This window comes from Mauremys reevesii, linkage group 6, assembly GCF_016161935.1.
Source record: "Mauremys reevesii isolate NIE-2019 linkage group 6, ASM1616193v1, whole genome shotgun sequence".
Taxonomy (NCBI): Eukaryota; Metazoa; Chordata; order Testudines; family Geoemydidae; genus Mauremys; species Mauremys reevesii.
In genome coordinates this window covers 37,139,500-37,156,361 of record NC_052628.1, presented here as the reverse complement: position 1 = coordinate 37,156,361, position 16,862 = coordinate 37,139,500, and the positions used below count along the sequence as shown (strand labels likewise).

Sequence of the window (16,862 nt, the reverse complement as noted above, 5' to 3'; positions counted from 1 at the left end):
GCTTTCCTTGGACTGGTAAGTGCATGCATCCAGGCACAGCTCCACTGGGTGCTGTGTACTGACTCTGAACAGCGGGCAGTCTGGGGTCCTCCCTTCTGGGCTCTCTCCACCCACGCTAATGATCACATAGACTGATGTCTTTCACCAGTGCTAAGTACACACAATATTATTTAAGGCTGAAGTCTAAAAAAAAAAATATGGTTGTATGTAACTTATATGGCTGATTATATGCAAATATTCAAGTTAGCTTAAGTAATTTGCATATAACATCAGACATGGAGCTGCACAAAATTTGGCAGCTCTGCTTCACAAGTCACTGAAGGCAGTATTCAGTCCACTGTTTTGTGTCCAAATACCACAGAACATTCAGGAAACAGTGTGATGTTACATATCCTATATGCTGCAGTACCAGAGCATTACCAAGTGGTGAGTTAAACAGTGAGTGTCAGCACAGAGTCCCAGCTTTGACAATAAATTTCCTTGCTTTCATGGATCTAAAATAAATCAGACTTTACAATGTACCCCTTAATGTAACTTTAATGCAGTTTTTGTGCATTAATTCCCTTCAGGTCCAGTCCTTGTCATTAATACTGTCTATTGGCAAACAAAGGAGGATTTCTTAGAGGAGAGCCTTGCCAGCTTATGAAAATGTTTGAATTGACTGGTGTTGCCAGGCAGTCTCATTTGCATTTTCCAAGGACGTTTGAGAAAACAAAACTATATCACTGCAAATTTAATTTTACATGCAGTAACCCTGCTTTCAACCCCCCAACGTATCCATTACTTTCTGCTTCCGTAATTAAAAATTTCAGGGAAAATGCACAGGATTAGCAAGTCCTAATTTTCATTGATGAGCTTTAAGCGCTTATCAATAATGGGATCATAGAAATCAGCTTTCACTAAGCTTTATTATGCCATGGTGTCAGATTTTGATTGAGAATCTTGTTCAGCTTATTAAACACATTGCTGCTCAGAACAGCTGCAACATTATAGGTTAGGCATAGGCAACATTTCAGACCGAGCAATGCACTGAAATCCCATGTCTCTGCATTGCTTCACTGTGAACAATATTTGTACCTTCCACAGATTCAGTGTTTGGGCTCCTGGGAGCTGATTACAGGAAGAGATTAAAAAGGCTGTCTCTCACACACATGTTCACAGGCAATGGATGACATCTGCAAGAATAAGCCAGTGCACAGACACTTAGAAAGGAGAAAAATACCCACAATTGGAGGTGCATTGTTTGTATTTGTTTACAAGTCACAACTTGGAAAATGCAAACCTATTCTAATACATATGTTTATATACGTGTTCAAGATAGACTTTGCTATAAAGTTTGGATGTGGATCTAATGAAGGGGCTAAACTGCCACAATGGGTGGGATCAGGTACTAGGATCTGAGTTTGAATTTGGGGCATCACTAGGTTACAACACCATAACCCAGGTGTTATGACATCTCAGTGGCGGAAAGTCAAGCCACAAGAGCACTTACAATGGTATGAGGCATTTGTGAACCCTGTGCTGCTGGCAGTCCCAGAACCAGGTAGCACAGCCCCCAAAATAGCTGGACCTGTCTGGGGAATGAGCTTTGCCAAGGTATCCTGAGATTATGCTGGTTCAGTGCATGTCCCAGAATACCTCTGCAGCTGGGGCTTCTGGGGAGCCATAGTCACACTTTACAGCTGCTCTCCCACAATGGGATGATGAAGGAAGCAGAGCTGTAAATACAACCTGCCGCTCCCAGGGTGAATCCAAAGTGCACCTTGTGCCAGCTGGGTGAATCCAACCTTGCATGTATCAACTATTATATTTCTCATGTATAAACCACTTCACAAACACTGGGCCAAATCCTGCTTATCTTACTCAGGCAAGTGGATTCCACTATACTCACCTGAGTACAGCAAAACAGAAGTTGGTCAATAATCTAATCGGTTTAGAGTATCCAAAGAAGGCAAAGGTGACAAAAATGCTAGTTCTGGAGGAAGAGAAGATTAATTTTCTATATCTGGTCAGTCACTTACCTATGTCACTCCATTAGCAAAAATTCTGCTATCCTCAGCAAATTGGCTGTTGAAGCAAAGAGTTCATATGTTAAAAGCTTAGGAAGACGAAACATATGTAAATATGTATTACATGGATACACACACAAAAACTGCATATACAGCATAATAGGGTCAGATTGTGCAGCTGTTCTCTGAGCAGAACTCTTGTTGATTTCTCTATCTTACTACGGAATCAGCAGATATACATCTAATACTAACAGCTAATGATATGGCTATGATTAGAAAATCTTAATGAGCTTTCCACAGCTTCTCTTGAAAACATTTAATTTTTTTAAGTGAGTTCTCCACTTATGAAAAAGTTTTCAAAAGACTCATTCTTGTGTCACATGCGTGGCAACTGCAATACATTTTTGTGTAAGTTCAAGGGAATGATTTCACTTGGTGAGTTTGCCAGCTGTGTTGTTACAATATCTACACAGGAACATCGAAGAGCTGCATTAGTTTGGGACTCACAAAAGGTAATTCATTATGCATAATGGTGATGTTGGCAGTGCATGCCAAATGGTTAAATCTAATGTAGCATACAGTTTCATTAAGGCACAACAAAATTAATCTATCCCTTCCCACCAGGAGGTTTAAACAAAAGCAATGGGGAAGGAGATGCATGTAAAAAGCAGCAATTCATTAATGAAATGAAGACATGTAAAATAATTAGGCTTAAAACAATAGATTGAAGGACTAAATTAACCCTTTTATTTTCTGTGCAATATGTGCAACTGAGAACCTTCATGTTGTGAGTCATTATGGAAATATGTTCCTAAGTGTCTTCTTATGTCCTTCCATTGAAGACAGGGCATACATTGCTTGACATGAAGCCCCTGTTTGTGTAATAACTGTATTTTGCTTTGCTGAAGTTGTCAATGGAGGGCATTTCCATTCTGCTAAGCACAGCCGTTTGACTGCAGATTTCTGTGTGAAACTGTGAAGAGTTAATTCAAAGAAAGCAGGGACATGGTGCTACCACCGTGGTGTACACTAACTTGCGTAATTAATAATATTGGCACTCAGGGACTAATCTAAATCAATGGAGGGATGGCGCTTTCTCCTGTCTGATTAGTACTGATAGTCAAAAGGGACAATTGTCTTTCCTTAATAACTGTGCCCCCATCAACACAGAGGAATTATTGAAAACAATGGTGTGTCCACACAAGATGGATACTGTATGCTTTGAGGTACAAAGGGAAGGAAAAGACTTGAAAACAGGTTTTATTTATTCTGGACAGTAAAATCCCCAGATGCACAGAACCTTGAATTAATTGTGTAATCAGAGAATCGCTTCTTCTTAGCACTTTCATTTCATTTCATTTCCTCATTCACTTTCCTATCAATGGCCATCAACCCTCTTCTGGAGGGAGCAAATCCCCACAAGGGCTCTGTCATGCAATTTGCTTATGGGAATAGTGGAATCAGAGTGGTGCCGAGTCCTTGGGAGGAATTCTGCCTCAGGGAGGCAGGCAGGATTCAGCCCAAGATCTCCAGTGTGCAGGGAGCAAGCCTGCTACTATACCCTTCTGGGGCTGCAGTGTATTCCTCTGGTGTATTGGGTCCACACTGTAGGCTGATGTAGCAGGGGGACTGGGGAAGAAAAGTTCATGGCTGGGTCCCTTTTTGTAGTCACCTGTAGAGGTGTGCTGAAGAACCAGTCCCTGCACTTCCCCAAGCATGGAGACCGCACTGCCTTCCCGCTCTTGCTCACCTGTGTAAGGGCCTCTCATCCATTACATAAAATAGCATTTTGCAGGATGCAAAAATTCCCACTTTCAATTCCTTTAGAAACTCAATGAGGGCCTGAATCACAGCGGTTAGATCCAATTTCCCACAAAACTCTAGAGTGTCAGATCTGGAGTTTTAGTTCAGTCCATCACAGGGCCAGAGGCTAGATACATTTTGGATCCAGATCCCAAATTCCAGTAAATCCAGGGATTTGGGGTCTAAGAGAATCTGCCACTGATTCTGTGTTCCAGGCTGCCTGTGTGCCCTGATATCATGGCACATCAGAAGGTCACGCTATTGCTGTGTGTCTTGCAATGATGTGTAAAAGTTGCAGCTTCTGTTTATACAGCCTGGGCCTGTAGATGGAGAAATATTTGAACTTTGGCCCACATTTTCCCCCTGAAAGATGGCTACAGACTAAATTCTGCCCCTTCTCCCTCTGTGGTGAAATGGAGAAGGAAATGGAGTCGTGTGCAGGTTGGAGCTCACTAGTCCAGCTGTGATTTTTTTTTCCAAAGGGCACCTAGTTCCCTTTGTCCCATTTGAAAATCCCAATCTCTGTTTCTCTGCCCTAGCTGCTTACAGCAGGGTGCACCAACTATTTACTACAAATGTTCACCCTTTACCAGAATTTCCCCCTGTATTTTCTCTACCTCAAATATTTTGACCCTGATTCTTCTCTACCTACCCCAGGTCTACATCAGTGTAACATCATTGATTTCAAAGGAATTGTATAACTTAATGCATTTAGATGTCGGTGATTGAGATAGGTGACATTTATTTTTGTTTTAAAGGGGTAGCAGTAGCCTGGAAGGCAGGCACATACCTCTTCTAAAGAATGCGGGTGTCATTGCAGAGTTTTTTCCTTCGGTTGTTAAGCATTATTTTGTGAAATTGGTGCATCCCTTTTGCTCTCCTGGTCACACTCTGATCCATCTGTTTGACTGGTGTGTACACAAATATTTGATGAATCGGTGTTGGTGATATTGTTTCAGGGTTATCTGACAAGCATTAAAAGTAATGGATTCTGGAGCAATTCCTGAGGTAGTCACTATATTCATAGCTATTGATTAAGTGGGAATTTTAAAGATAAATGTGTAGGAAATATATGGATTTTATTATTTTTATTTATTGAGTAGTAGTGATATGTCACTAGACTGGCCCTGTGTCTTCTTTACAACCCATTAAACTAAGTGGATATTATATATCTAGTGCCTGGAAAACTCTTGGATTCAGAGGTAAATATTGTTAGCACATGGCTCAGAGGCAAAAGTTCCCCTTCTCTAGAAAACTGATACATAGTTAAATCATTCTAAATATTTTAAGAATATAGGACATCTTAACCTCTTATGTTAAGTTCCGAGGACAGTGCCCTATAAAAATGCTTCTGACTGGGCTGTGCTTAACTGAACGGAAGCCCAACTACAAACCCTTGCAGGTTCACCCATTACTAGCCATCATGATAAGGGAGGCTTCATATTTGCGGTCTTCAAAATCCATCTTTTCATCTCCAGCCCCTCTACCAAAACCCTGCAGGTGCCTTAGTCATTATGCAGACTCCTTCTCACTGCTCTCCTTAAGTCTTGACTTGCTCCCCTCCGATCTGTCAAACAGCTGAGAGAATCATCTTCCTCTTCCAGAGCACTGGCCAGTCACTCATGTCCTAAAGTCTCTGCCTCCCCAGGCCTTCTGACTGCATTATATTCACATGCTGCTTCTTTACCTTCAAGGGTCTCCCTATCATCATCTTTGCCTACCACTCTGCTTTCATCACCTAATATTGTCCCCCTTCTGCTCATCTTCATGCCTTGTCTCCTACCACTGCCATTCACTCTACTAGCTTGGCTCCCCTTCATGCTGGTCTTTATCTTGTTCTCTTACCTCTGATGCTGGGCCTGATGCTGGAGTAATTGGAGACAATGGGAGTTTTAGTATTGACTTCAAAGGGAGCAGGATCAAAACCTATCTGCCTCTTTTCCTGCTGTCTCCAATGCCTAGGCTAGAACATTCCTGTTGCCTTGTCTTTCACAACTGATCTCCCCTCATGCTCTCCCTGTTGCCAATCCAATCCATGACCATGGCAGGGTTACCATACAAAGCATGAATATATACAAATAATTGCTAAATTACATGAACTCTCCTCTAGCGTAAACTAAATATACAGCACAGCACTCAAATGGTTCCCCAAGAGCCGTTCTTTTCTGTTGTGTTGTCACCCCACTAATTTCCCCCCCACCAACCCAGGTGATGATGGTTTACTGAATAAATTAGATAGTGACCTTTGCAGTAAGCTTGTCTTACTTTAAATCTGTAAACCACCATATACACCTGTGCACCTAAATAATAAATAGAATATAATGTACAGGGCAGAATTTATCTTTGGGATCATCTGAGTACGTGTGTCCTCACATTTCAAACATAATCACCCATGTGAAGAGGAAAGAATCCAGCCTGACTCTCAGATTACATTGAGTTTCTGGGGCTATAAATGAAAGAAAGCCAGTTTATATTTGTAAACTGAACAGCTTAATCTGGGAGTCATTGAGACACCAAAAACATGGAAACTGATGATGACGACACTTTCAGAGTCACTCTTTAGCATAGAATCTCACTTTACATTTTCAGTCCTCTGCTAAGCCACGCATATACTTTGTGCAGCAGAGAAGAGGGAGGGGAAGGTTTCCCCTTTCCGTTTTCCCAATATTGAGCTATCCTGGGGCTGAAACAATTGTGAGTAACTTAGAGCAGTCAGACCAAAGGGCTGGTCTGCATGCTGGCTAGAGCAGTGTTTCTCAACTACTGTATCCCTTTCAGGAGTCTGATTTGTCTTGTGTGCCCACAAGTTTCACCTCACTTAAAAACTACTTGCTTACAAAATCAGACATAAAAATAAAACAGTGTGATTGCACACTGTTACTGACAAATTGCTTACTTTCTCATTTTTACCATATAATTATAAAATAAATCGTGACCCCCAGGTTGAGAAACACTGATATAGTATATAGAGCAGTATAAACAAGTCATTGTCTGTATGAAGTTTTAGTTTGTATTGACTTCACTAGTGTTTTTTCATGTAGCCTGTTGTAAAACTAATCAAATATCTATATGAGTTGATGTACCCCTGGGAGACCTCTGCATACCCCCAAGAGTATGTATATCCCTGATTGAGAACCATTGGGTTAGAGTATTCCCATGGGGACTGCAATATCAACAAGAGCCAGGTGGAGTGCTGTGAGCTCTGACCTGCTCCTGGTCTGTCTATTATATGGAAGGGAAGGATGGATAGTATAGTCATAGGTGGTGGAACTAGGGATGCTAGAGGTGCTGCCCCCCGCCCCCGGCTTGAAGGAACTTCCATTATATACAGGGTTTACTGTTTGGTTGAATGGCTCTCAGCACCCCCACTATACAAATTGTTCCAGCACCCCTGAGTATAGCTGGCTCTATTGCATTGGGTGGAATCTTTAGCTGCCCTTTTAAGGCAGCATCCTGGCTGCTTTGCACTGCTTCAATAAAGCAAAAAAGTCAAGCCAGGGACAGAAGTGCTGACCCTACATCTATTTCAGAATCATGATCACCAGCTGGCAGATGATTACAGTGTACATCCTTTCTTCCATCAGACTAAGAACTTTTGAAATTAATAGGATCCTGGAAAATTCCAATGGCCTTGTTTTATTTTTATATTAACAAATTGTTTAGTGAGATTGCAGGTGCAGACCTAAATTCTTCCCTCAGTTATACCTGTGTATCCCCACTGAAGTCAGTGAGCTTTCCTGTTGTACCTAAAGGCAGAATTTGACTTGCCCTGTACTATGTATCACCTCTCTGTGACACAGAAAATGTTTGCAAGACTGGAGAACATTTTTACTAGATTCTTTTTTCAGATAAAAGTGTATGACTCATTCAATTCTTTTTTAAACTATTCTATATGTACTGTTTTATATAGTGATTCTGGCCATTAATGTGCTGAACAATTACTTATAATCTGCACTTGCCAAAGTTTGTCACTTATTACTGCAATAAATCAGTCATAACTGGTACAATCATGGAGTCAGAAGCAGGGAAAAGAGAAATTCTAAACTCATGCCAGCTTTGTGGTGTCAGAATTTCCCAGTGGAATCAAATCTCTGGAGGTTTGAGTGTCATTTTAAACACCGTAGTCTTACAACTGGTTCAAAAAGAAAGCAAAGGGGGTAACAGCTCACTGATCCTCTGCCATCCTGGCTAAATAATAAATGTCAACAGGTGAGTTAAATTGACTGAAAAGAAGAGAAAAGGTTACAGCAGATAAAAAGGAGTGGCAATGAAGGACAATTAGATATTGTACCATAGCGGAAGTGATCATCCTGTGCTGCCAATTCACGCAGTTCATTTGAAAAAAAACTAACAGCTCATGTAGGACCAGATCTTGGGGCTGGCCATTGTAGTCACATTTATACCAGGTTGTCAGCTAACATACAGCACCTGCAGCACCAAGAAGAGAACACAAGTTCTTTCATTCCAGAAACATAAGTTTCTGCCTCGCAAGGTAAAGGAGACACTCCAGTAATTTGAGAAAAAGGGGGGAACTGAAAAACATGACCTCATGCCTGGCAGAGCGGCGTGATACACATACACACAATAGTACATTGGGCTATGCAGCTATAAATATTCGGTGTTCAGGAACATGGCTTACCTGAGGTAGGATGAGCAAGGAATTCCATGATCAATTGTGTAGCACAGGGGTGGGCAAACCTTTTGGCCTGAGGGCCACAGCTGGGTATAGAAATGGTATAGCGGGCCATGAATGCTCACAAAATTGGGGTTGCGGTGTGGGAGGGGGTGAGGGCTCTGGTTGGGGGCACGGGCTCCAGGATGGGGCCAGAAATGAGGAGTTTAGGGTGCAGGAGGGGGTACAGGCTCTGGGATGGGGCTGGGGATGAGGGGTTTGGGGTACAGGAGGGTGCTCCAGGCTGGGATCGAAGGGTTCAGAGGGCAGGAAGAGGATCAGCGCTGGGGCAGGGGGTTGGTGCATGGGGAGAGTTTCAGGGGTGCAATCTCCAGGTGGCACTTACCTCAAGCAGCTCCCAGAAGCAGCGGCATGTCCCTTTTCCAGCTCCTATGCAGAGGCGTGGCCAGGTGGCTCTGCACACTGCCCTGTCCACAGTCACCACCCCTGCAGCTCCCATTGGAGCGCCGGAGGGGGCCATTGGAGCATGTAGGAGCGGGAGGGGGGCCATACCGCTGCTTCTGGGAGCCATGTGGAGTGGCCCCCAACCCTGCTTCCAAGCTGGAGAGGGGCAAGCCCCAGACCTTGCTCCCCAGCGGGAGTTCAAGGGGCAGCTTAAAATTCCTGGTGGGCTGGATCCAGCCCCCCAGGCCATAGTTTGCCCACCCCTGGACAATGTGGACCAGATTCTGCTCTGTATAAAACTGGTGGAAACCCCAAATAACTCTCCTGATGTCAGTGGGGTTATTTAGGCTTTCCACCAATATAACTGAGATCACAATCTCGACATATATGCCAAAATTGCTTCTGTGCATATATACCTGTTATTCCCTCTTTTCTCTGTAATGTTTCATACATGAAATCATAGAAATGCTCCTAGTGTGCTTTTCTGGTTCTTGTCTCTTAGCATTGCTCCATCATTGTTTCTTATTTACAGTAGAAACTCAGAGTTACGAACTGACCAGTCAATCACACACCTCATTTGGAACCAGAAGTACACAATCAGGCAGCAGCAGAGCCAAAAAAACCAAACCAAACCAGTACAGTACTGTGTTAAACATAAACTACTAAAAAAAAGGGAAAGCACCATTTTTCTTTTGCATAGTAAAGTTTCAAAGCTCTATTAAGTGTGACAAAGTTCCTCTCTACCCTGGTGGGTCCTGTGCTTATTGGCGGATTTGCTCGCCTCAGAGATTCATCATGTGGGTCAGGGAACAGCCCAGAGACCTTCCCCTCTGGTAGAAGCCACAGTCCAGGTCAATTCCTCCTGTGTCTAATCAGGAGTTGGGAGGTTTGGGGGGAACCTGGGCCTGCCCTCTACTCTGGATTCCAGCCCAGGGCCCTGTGGACTGCAGCTGTCTAGAGTGCCTCCTGGTACAGTTGCGTGACAGCTACAACTCCCTGGGCTGCTTCCCCATGGCCTCCTCCCAACACCTTCTTTATCCTCATCACAGGACCTTTCTCCTGGGGTCTGATAATGCTTGTACTCCTCAGTCCCCCAGCAATATGTCTTCCCACTCTCAGCAACTAGTGTCTCTTGCTCCCAGCTCCTCTCACGTACACTACAAACTGAAGTGAGGTCCTTTTCAAACTAAGGTGCCCTGATTAACCAGCCTGTCTTAAATAATTCTAGCAGTTTCTTCTTAATTGGCTCCAGGTGTCCTAATTAGCCTGCCTGTCTTAATTGGTTCCAGCAAGTTCCTGCTTGTTCTGGAACTGCCCATTACCTTACTCAGGGAAAAGGGATCTACTTAATCTAGGACTAATATATCTGCCTTCTAACAGTCTCCTGTAGCCATCTGGCCTGACCCTGTCACATAAGTCAATGTTCAGTTGTAAACTTTCGAAAGAATTACCATAACATTTTGTTCAGAGACACGAACATTTCAGAGTTACAAACAACCTCCATTCCCGAGGTGTACGTAACTCTGAGGCTTTACTGTATATGATCTGGGGTTTAATGTACAGTATCTACAAGTGATAAATTAGCCTTATGGACAAAAAATAAAAACCAAACCCCATAAAGCTGTAGAGATGATCTTTTTTTTAATGGAACTAACTTAAGACAAAAGCTGCTTTTAAAGGAACACTATAAAGGCTGATTAGTCTTAAGTTAGACCGGCAAGCTGTATTTGTAAATATGGGCTTCCTCGGTGCTCCTCTGCTTTCTACAGCTTCTCTTCTTGTGAGCTGGAATGTGCAAGAATTCTGCTGTCTCTCGCTATGCACAGTACAGTGAGCGCCACTGCACACACACATACACAGAATCATGCCACCTTGGCTTTGGCTTTGTGAGGCTGACTAGCAGGGTAGTTTTATTTGAAAAAATATTGCCATTCTCCTTTACTTTGAATAGTTAAGGGACTATTCAGGATCAGAAGCAACAGTTAGCAAAAATAAATGTACATAACACCACTTAGATAAGTATAGATCAAATTATTTAACTCTATTCCTTATGCCTACTGCGTAGGTGGCCACACATTTAAAGCCACAAACAATAATCAAAATTGTGAAACAGATCTTAAAAAAGAACCTCCTTAAAAGAACCCCCAACCACTCACCAAGCCCAAAACAAAAATATATGAAGAAATTGGCAGTCATCCACAATTTTGGGTAACAGCATGAAGTAATAAGACTCAAATCCAGCAACAACAATCTGCAATCCCTTGTCCTCCAAACATACAGAGTTATGGGATCCCAGCCAAGGAAATACTAGAACATTTAATGGAATGAATAAATAAAATTCACTAATCTAAAAGTTGTAGGCCTATTTTCATGCTTTTGCTTTCTCTTTTTATATTACTTTATCCTTTTATCTCCTCCCCATTCCTCCTGACTGAAACATGCTCAGAGCAAAAAGCTAAATGCTGCTCAGTGGCGCAATGCCATGCAATAAAGGAAATCCCAGCATAAAATAACAGCTACTCAAATCTTCTACATAGACAGAAGAGTAAATCACTGAATACGTTATGGGTAATGTATAATAAAAAAAGAAAAATTCTCAAATAAACAAGAAGCAACTCTTTTGACAATTTCTAGGAGCAAAATAGGGCTCAAACAACTGGATTTGCCATTAGACAGCCAAAAGTTTCAAGTTTCTTATGAGGTAACATCAACAGCTTTAAAGATCAATAGCTTTAATAAAATGGTTAACATAGTTGTTAAACCAGCTGTTAAATTAAAAACAATTTTTAAATGATTGACTTTATCCTTATAAGAACTTTAGAACTTTTCAGAACCTATCTGTAGTCAACCCACCTGAGCACCCATTCCAGGATTTCTTATTGGTCCTACTTTGCATTGTCAACCTAGAATCACGCTGAGAAATGGGAATGCAAAGTGTGCATCACGATACAGCTCCTTACTTTTCAAAAGTTTGGGGGAATTTGAATGTAGGCACCTATCTCAGATTGTTAGAGAGGGATAAGGCATGAGGTCTGGCTCAGGACATAAACTACTCCAAAATTCAAGGGCTTGGGCCAATCTCTCTTAGGAAGTATAATTAAAATAATAGCTCCAACAGAGAGAAATAGCAGCCATAGTAATTTAGGGCTTGATCTTGCAAGGTGTTGAGCTCTCTGGTCCATTCCAGCAAAGCGTTTAAACATATTCTTAATTTTAAGCCTGTAAGTAGCCCTCTTTACTTCGGTGTAAGTGCTTTCCTGGATCAGGTCAGGATATTCAGTACCTTGCAGGATAAAGCCCTTAGGGAAAATCTTTGGACCAACACCTGGCCTGAGTGGCTGTGCCGGATGCCGAGTATATGGGAGTAGCCAGTGAGCTGAAGCTATCTCAGTCTGGTAGCTTTTGCAGACAAGCAATGGAACTGCATGTTTTGAATGCCTGACCTTTCAGTGTTCGTTATCACCAGCTCTTTATAGAACCCCCACCACAGAACTGTTGAAATTAGTATGACTTTTGGATTTCCTTTTGACGTTTAGGAGATTAATTAGTGGTAACTTAGGGTTAGCAGTAATAGACATGCTCCACCGTTCTCTGAAGAATTGTTACTACCAAAAAAAGACTAGAAATGTGTATACATGTCATGGAAATTAGTTTAGTCATCATTCTTTTATTGGTTTTATATATATGGCGACTAAGAAATACTCTAAACTCCCCATAGATGTATGCATTTATCTACCTTTTATGAGGTCTTGTTACAGCATAACTTTAAAATGGGAAGACATTTGCTTCTGATGATTTATGGTGGTGTTTATGTAAATACATGCAGATTTATGAAAACAGGATATTGGGAGGTATTCTGATTGGTTCCCCCAAAAGAGTTCCATGTAAAAGTGGATCTTCTTGCCCTACTTCTTTCTAGCCTTTCCTTGCCCTGCCATACATAGAACAGGGCACTGTGCAGGAGTTGTGCAGCCCTTCTGAAGGCAGCCACTCTTATACTGACAAGAGGCCCACCCAGCAGCAATAGGAATGGGGGGCTGCAATTAGATCTTAGATTCCAAACCAGTTCCCATTAAAATAAATGTCAAAAATTCCCACTTAGAAACAGGATCAGGTTCTTAATGGAGGCCAGCAAAGCAGTGAGTTATTTTTAAAATAGCCTTGTTGAAGATTCCTGTTTTGATTTATTCTAACGTAACAAATATTTATTTAGCTATTTAAGCTGTCATTAAAAATCACTGGAATTTCCCCATAGACAGAGCAAAGGGCACTGGGAGGGAAGACTGGAGATTGCATAGGTAAACCCCTGAAAGCATGAATGGCTTTGATACGCTTTGGGCAAGGATCCAGACTGTTTGATTCTTATATGAACTGGCCACAAATCTCCTAGCCTTCTGATAGTTTTTCTACCAGCACAGGTTTTCCTACCACCTTGACTGTTTCAACCCTACCATCTCATGATCTGGTGAACCATTTGGGGTGGGGAACATGCATCTTGCTTGTCTATTATACAGAGTTCAATAGGCTGATACAACAGCTGGGGATGAGCCCATCATAAAGCAGCCCCAGCCCCCTCTCTGTTGCAACAATCTTGCCCCCTACATGGCATCAGAGAGGCAGGGAGTGGGGTAAGAGCAGCCACATCGGCTCTTTGACCGTGGAGGTTCCCCCTACATTAGGTGATCCTCCCAGGGTCCTGCTATGCCTGCGGTGTGGTGTCAAGCAGCCAGAATCTGAGCCAGCGTTGCTCCTATATTATTGCTAGGAACCTCTTTTATCAGACACATTTCACAGAGTGGAATTTTCCCTCTTTGTCATAGCTGGTTTTGGTGGAATTATTAGGAAATGATATAAAAACAAAATCATACGTACTATGAAAAATAATCATACGTCTTTTGCTGTGTTGCCTAACAAATATGGTTATAAAGATGTCAGCCTATGAGCCAGATTTGAGAATCTTACTGGAAAATGAGAAAAAGCAACAGGAAAGTGCCAGTACTATTCAGACTTTGAACTACCTTTCCTTTTCCAAAAGGGGTAAAGTGTAGAATTACAGGCCGCTATATGGTGATTTACCCGGTATAACACCTTACTGGTATTATGGCTGAAAAGTTTTTTTAGCCCATGGGACTCTCTCTTTGTGTCGGGCAAAGAATGTAGCAATAATCAAGTGGTAGACAGACTGCGAGAAGACAGAGACAGTCACAGAGGATTCAAAATCTCTGTCTTCCTTACATATGACTGAATAGTGTCTAGTCAAATAGGGGTAGAAATAAGAATAAGGTCACCTGGGACCAGAATCCTAGCACTTTGCTATAAACCATTCATGGCTTTAGCCAGGACCAGAAGGGGCAATGCTGAAATAACCCCCATCTTCTCCTCCCAGTGCCTCCTGAAATGTATTTTTTCTGTGAAGCCTTTAGTTGTTAATCTGGTTTACAAAGGAGCAATAAAGTCATTCCCAGGATCACCCAGTACATTTTGTGTGTGATCTGTATTTATGTCTAGGGGCAGCACTCTCTTTGGTCAGCATCTAGAATCCCATTGGCTTTCATCAAACAATAACAGAGGGTTGCTGTATGTACAGAACTAATCCCCCACTTTCCCCACAACTCTCATGACTTCAGGTTTTGATACAAACTTGAAAGGCAGAGCAGGTTTGTTGACTGATTCATTGAAGGACTGCAAAGCTTTCCAGTGAGTCTGACCTGATCTTTGGTTTCACAGTGAAACCAGGCAAAGTGCAGAGTTTCACACAGTTTCTATGAAATCAGGTGAACTTTGGTGTTTTTGTCTTGGCTTTGTTTTCAGTTTTTCTGTTCTTTCAGATCTGAAGCTCAGAGCTACAGGTGCAAAAGTGAGGAGACTGAAAAAGCAAATAATGTTGGCATTAACTAGAGATGTGCCTCCGGTGCAATATTTATTCTATGGCGATGGACGCTACAAAAAATCTTAAGGATAGATCTGAATCCAGACTTCCCAAATGTTCAGGGGAGTTGAGATCCAGAGGTTTGGCACATTACAACAATAAGGGACAGCTGCAAAGTTTGGGTCGGGTTCTGAACTTCCTCTTAATTTGCGGAGGGTGCTTAGAGCTAGTGTTTTTGTTCAAACTCCTCTCTAGCACAAACTGCTGAGATGTGAAACTGCTGAGTTTTGCTCCAGTTCAAGTATTTTCTGTATGAAACACCTGCTACTTGAATATAGAATCCTAATAATTAATACTAGAATTGAAAAAAGTTCAGAAACAAATATTTAATTCCAAAAACTAGATAAGAAGCAGACAGGAGAGGATGAAAAAAGGACTTTGCCATTTGCCCATACTGCGGAGTTTGGTTAGACTGAAATTATGTCATTTCCAGGAATCTGAACCTTATGCACGAAAGATTAAGCAACTTGTGAGAGACTCAATGAAGACAATTAAGAAAATAGTCAAAGGATTGTTGGAAAGATGAACCCTATGAAGCAGAGTGGAAAATATGACTTTGAAGCTGGACAACATAACTGCAAGTGCTATCAAAGGACAAATATGAACATTGTGAAGAAATCCAGAATTAGGCACTTCCAGTCACTGGAATCTCATTATGAACCATTTTGTCCTGACGAAATGAGATCCTTACTACTCACAGCTTGGAAGGTTTCAAGAAAAATGGGTGGAGTGTTAAAGTACAAAAGCTACTAGGTGTAGGCGGCGAGTTATATGGGCTCATGGTGCCCATGCTCCACCAATATTCAGGAATGTGGGCCTGGCTCCACCAATGTTTGGGCGCATATTTTCAGAGCCGTTCCCATCCATAGGACAGACTGGGGCAATGGGCCCAGGCTCCGTGCTTTGGGGCTCCACGCTTCAGGGGGACACGGGGTCCAAGGTGGCCAGGGGCTTAGCGCGGGGGCTGGCACTGGCAGCAGCAAGCAACTTGGCCACAGCCCGCCCCACCCTGCTCCTCTTATTCCTGCCCCTGCTCCGCCCCCATCCTCACCCCTTCCCCCAAGCCCCCGCCCTGCCTCTTCCCACCACTGCTCCACCCCCTTTGCAACGTTGGGAGCCGGTTGGGAGCCTTGCTGCTGATGGTGCCAGGCCCCCTGCTAGCTCTCCAGGCTGCCCTGGACCCCATGTCGGCCTGAAAAGTGGGGCCCCCCAAAGCAGGGGGGCCGGGGCGGTTGCCCCAGTCTGTCCTATGGATGAGACAGCTCTGCTTGGACCCGATCTGGGCACCACCAAAAATTTTACAAACCTGGCACCCATGCTAGGTGAAAGTCTTAAGCAGCCACTCACATAGGTCCTGGAACTACGGGTGCTGCAGCACCCCCTGGCTTGAAATGGTTTCCATTATATGCAGGATTTGCAGTTTGGTTCAATGCTCTCAGCACCCCCACTATAAAAATTGTTCCAGCACCCCTGGCCACTCAAAGAACCAGGAAAATCAGTCTGCTACCAGGAGAATTCTTATAAGTAACTGTCAGACAAAATGTTACTGGGGGTGACATGCAAATAGCTTACAGTGGATGCTTAAAACAGTAGTTCGCCTATCAGTAGGTGGTCTTTAGTGGACTCTGTGTATATACATGGATTAAACAATATACTTTGTTAAAATGTTTAAAAGAAACTGTACTTGCCAAAATCAAAATAATCTGTTCCGGGAAACAGGCCTCCAGTCTGTAGTTATGGACCCAATATGGCTTTTTCTGGAGTGGAGCATGAACACCTACATATTTTTAAATGGCAGAAGTTTCCCATGAAATCTTTCTTAGAATAAGCAGGAACAGAATTCAAGACATGGTCACTGAAATGATCAGATTCAAATTGAAACATTTGGATGTTCTCTTCTCTTATTGCTCTGACTAAGACCTTCCTGAATTAAAAACTTCATTCCAAGTTAAAGAAAAAAAATTAAAGTGAATTATATTGCTTGTGAAATGTGCCAGAATGGTAGCCCTGGAGACTGAAATCTTCCCTTCCTCCAAAGAACAAT

At 42.6% G+C, this 16,862-nt stretch overlaps 1 long non-coding RNA gene across 1 annotated transcript; it reads right to left on the bottom strand.

Annotated features, from left to right (window-relative positions):
• Window positions 1-1,053: 1,053 nt before the first annotated feature.
• Window positions 1,054-8,188, bottom strand: LOC120407807. The gene is made up of 3 exons (XR_005600268.1): window positions 8,104-8,188; window positions 2,022-2,067; window positions 1,054-1,175 (listed from the first exon to the last, which is right to left on the bottom strand). It is a non-coding gene; the product is annotated as an uncharacterized LOC120407807 (long non-coding RNA).
• Between the last annotated feature and the right edge of the window lie 8,674 nt (window positions 8,189-16,862).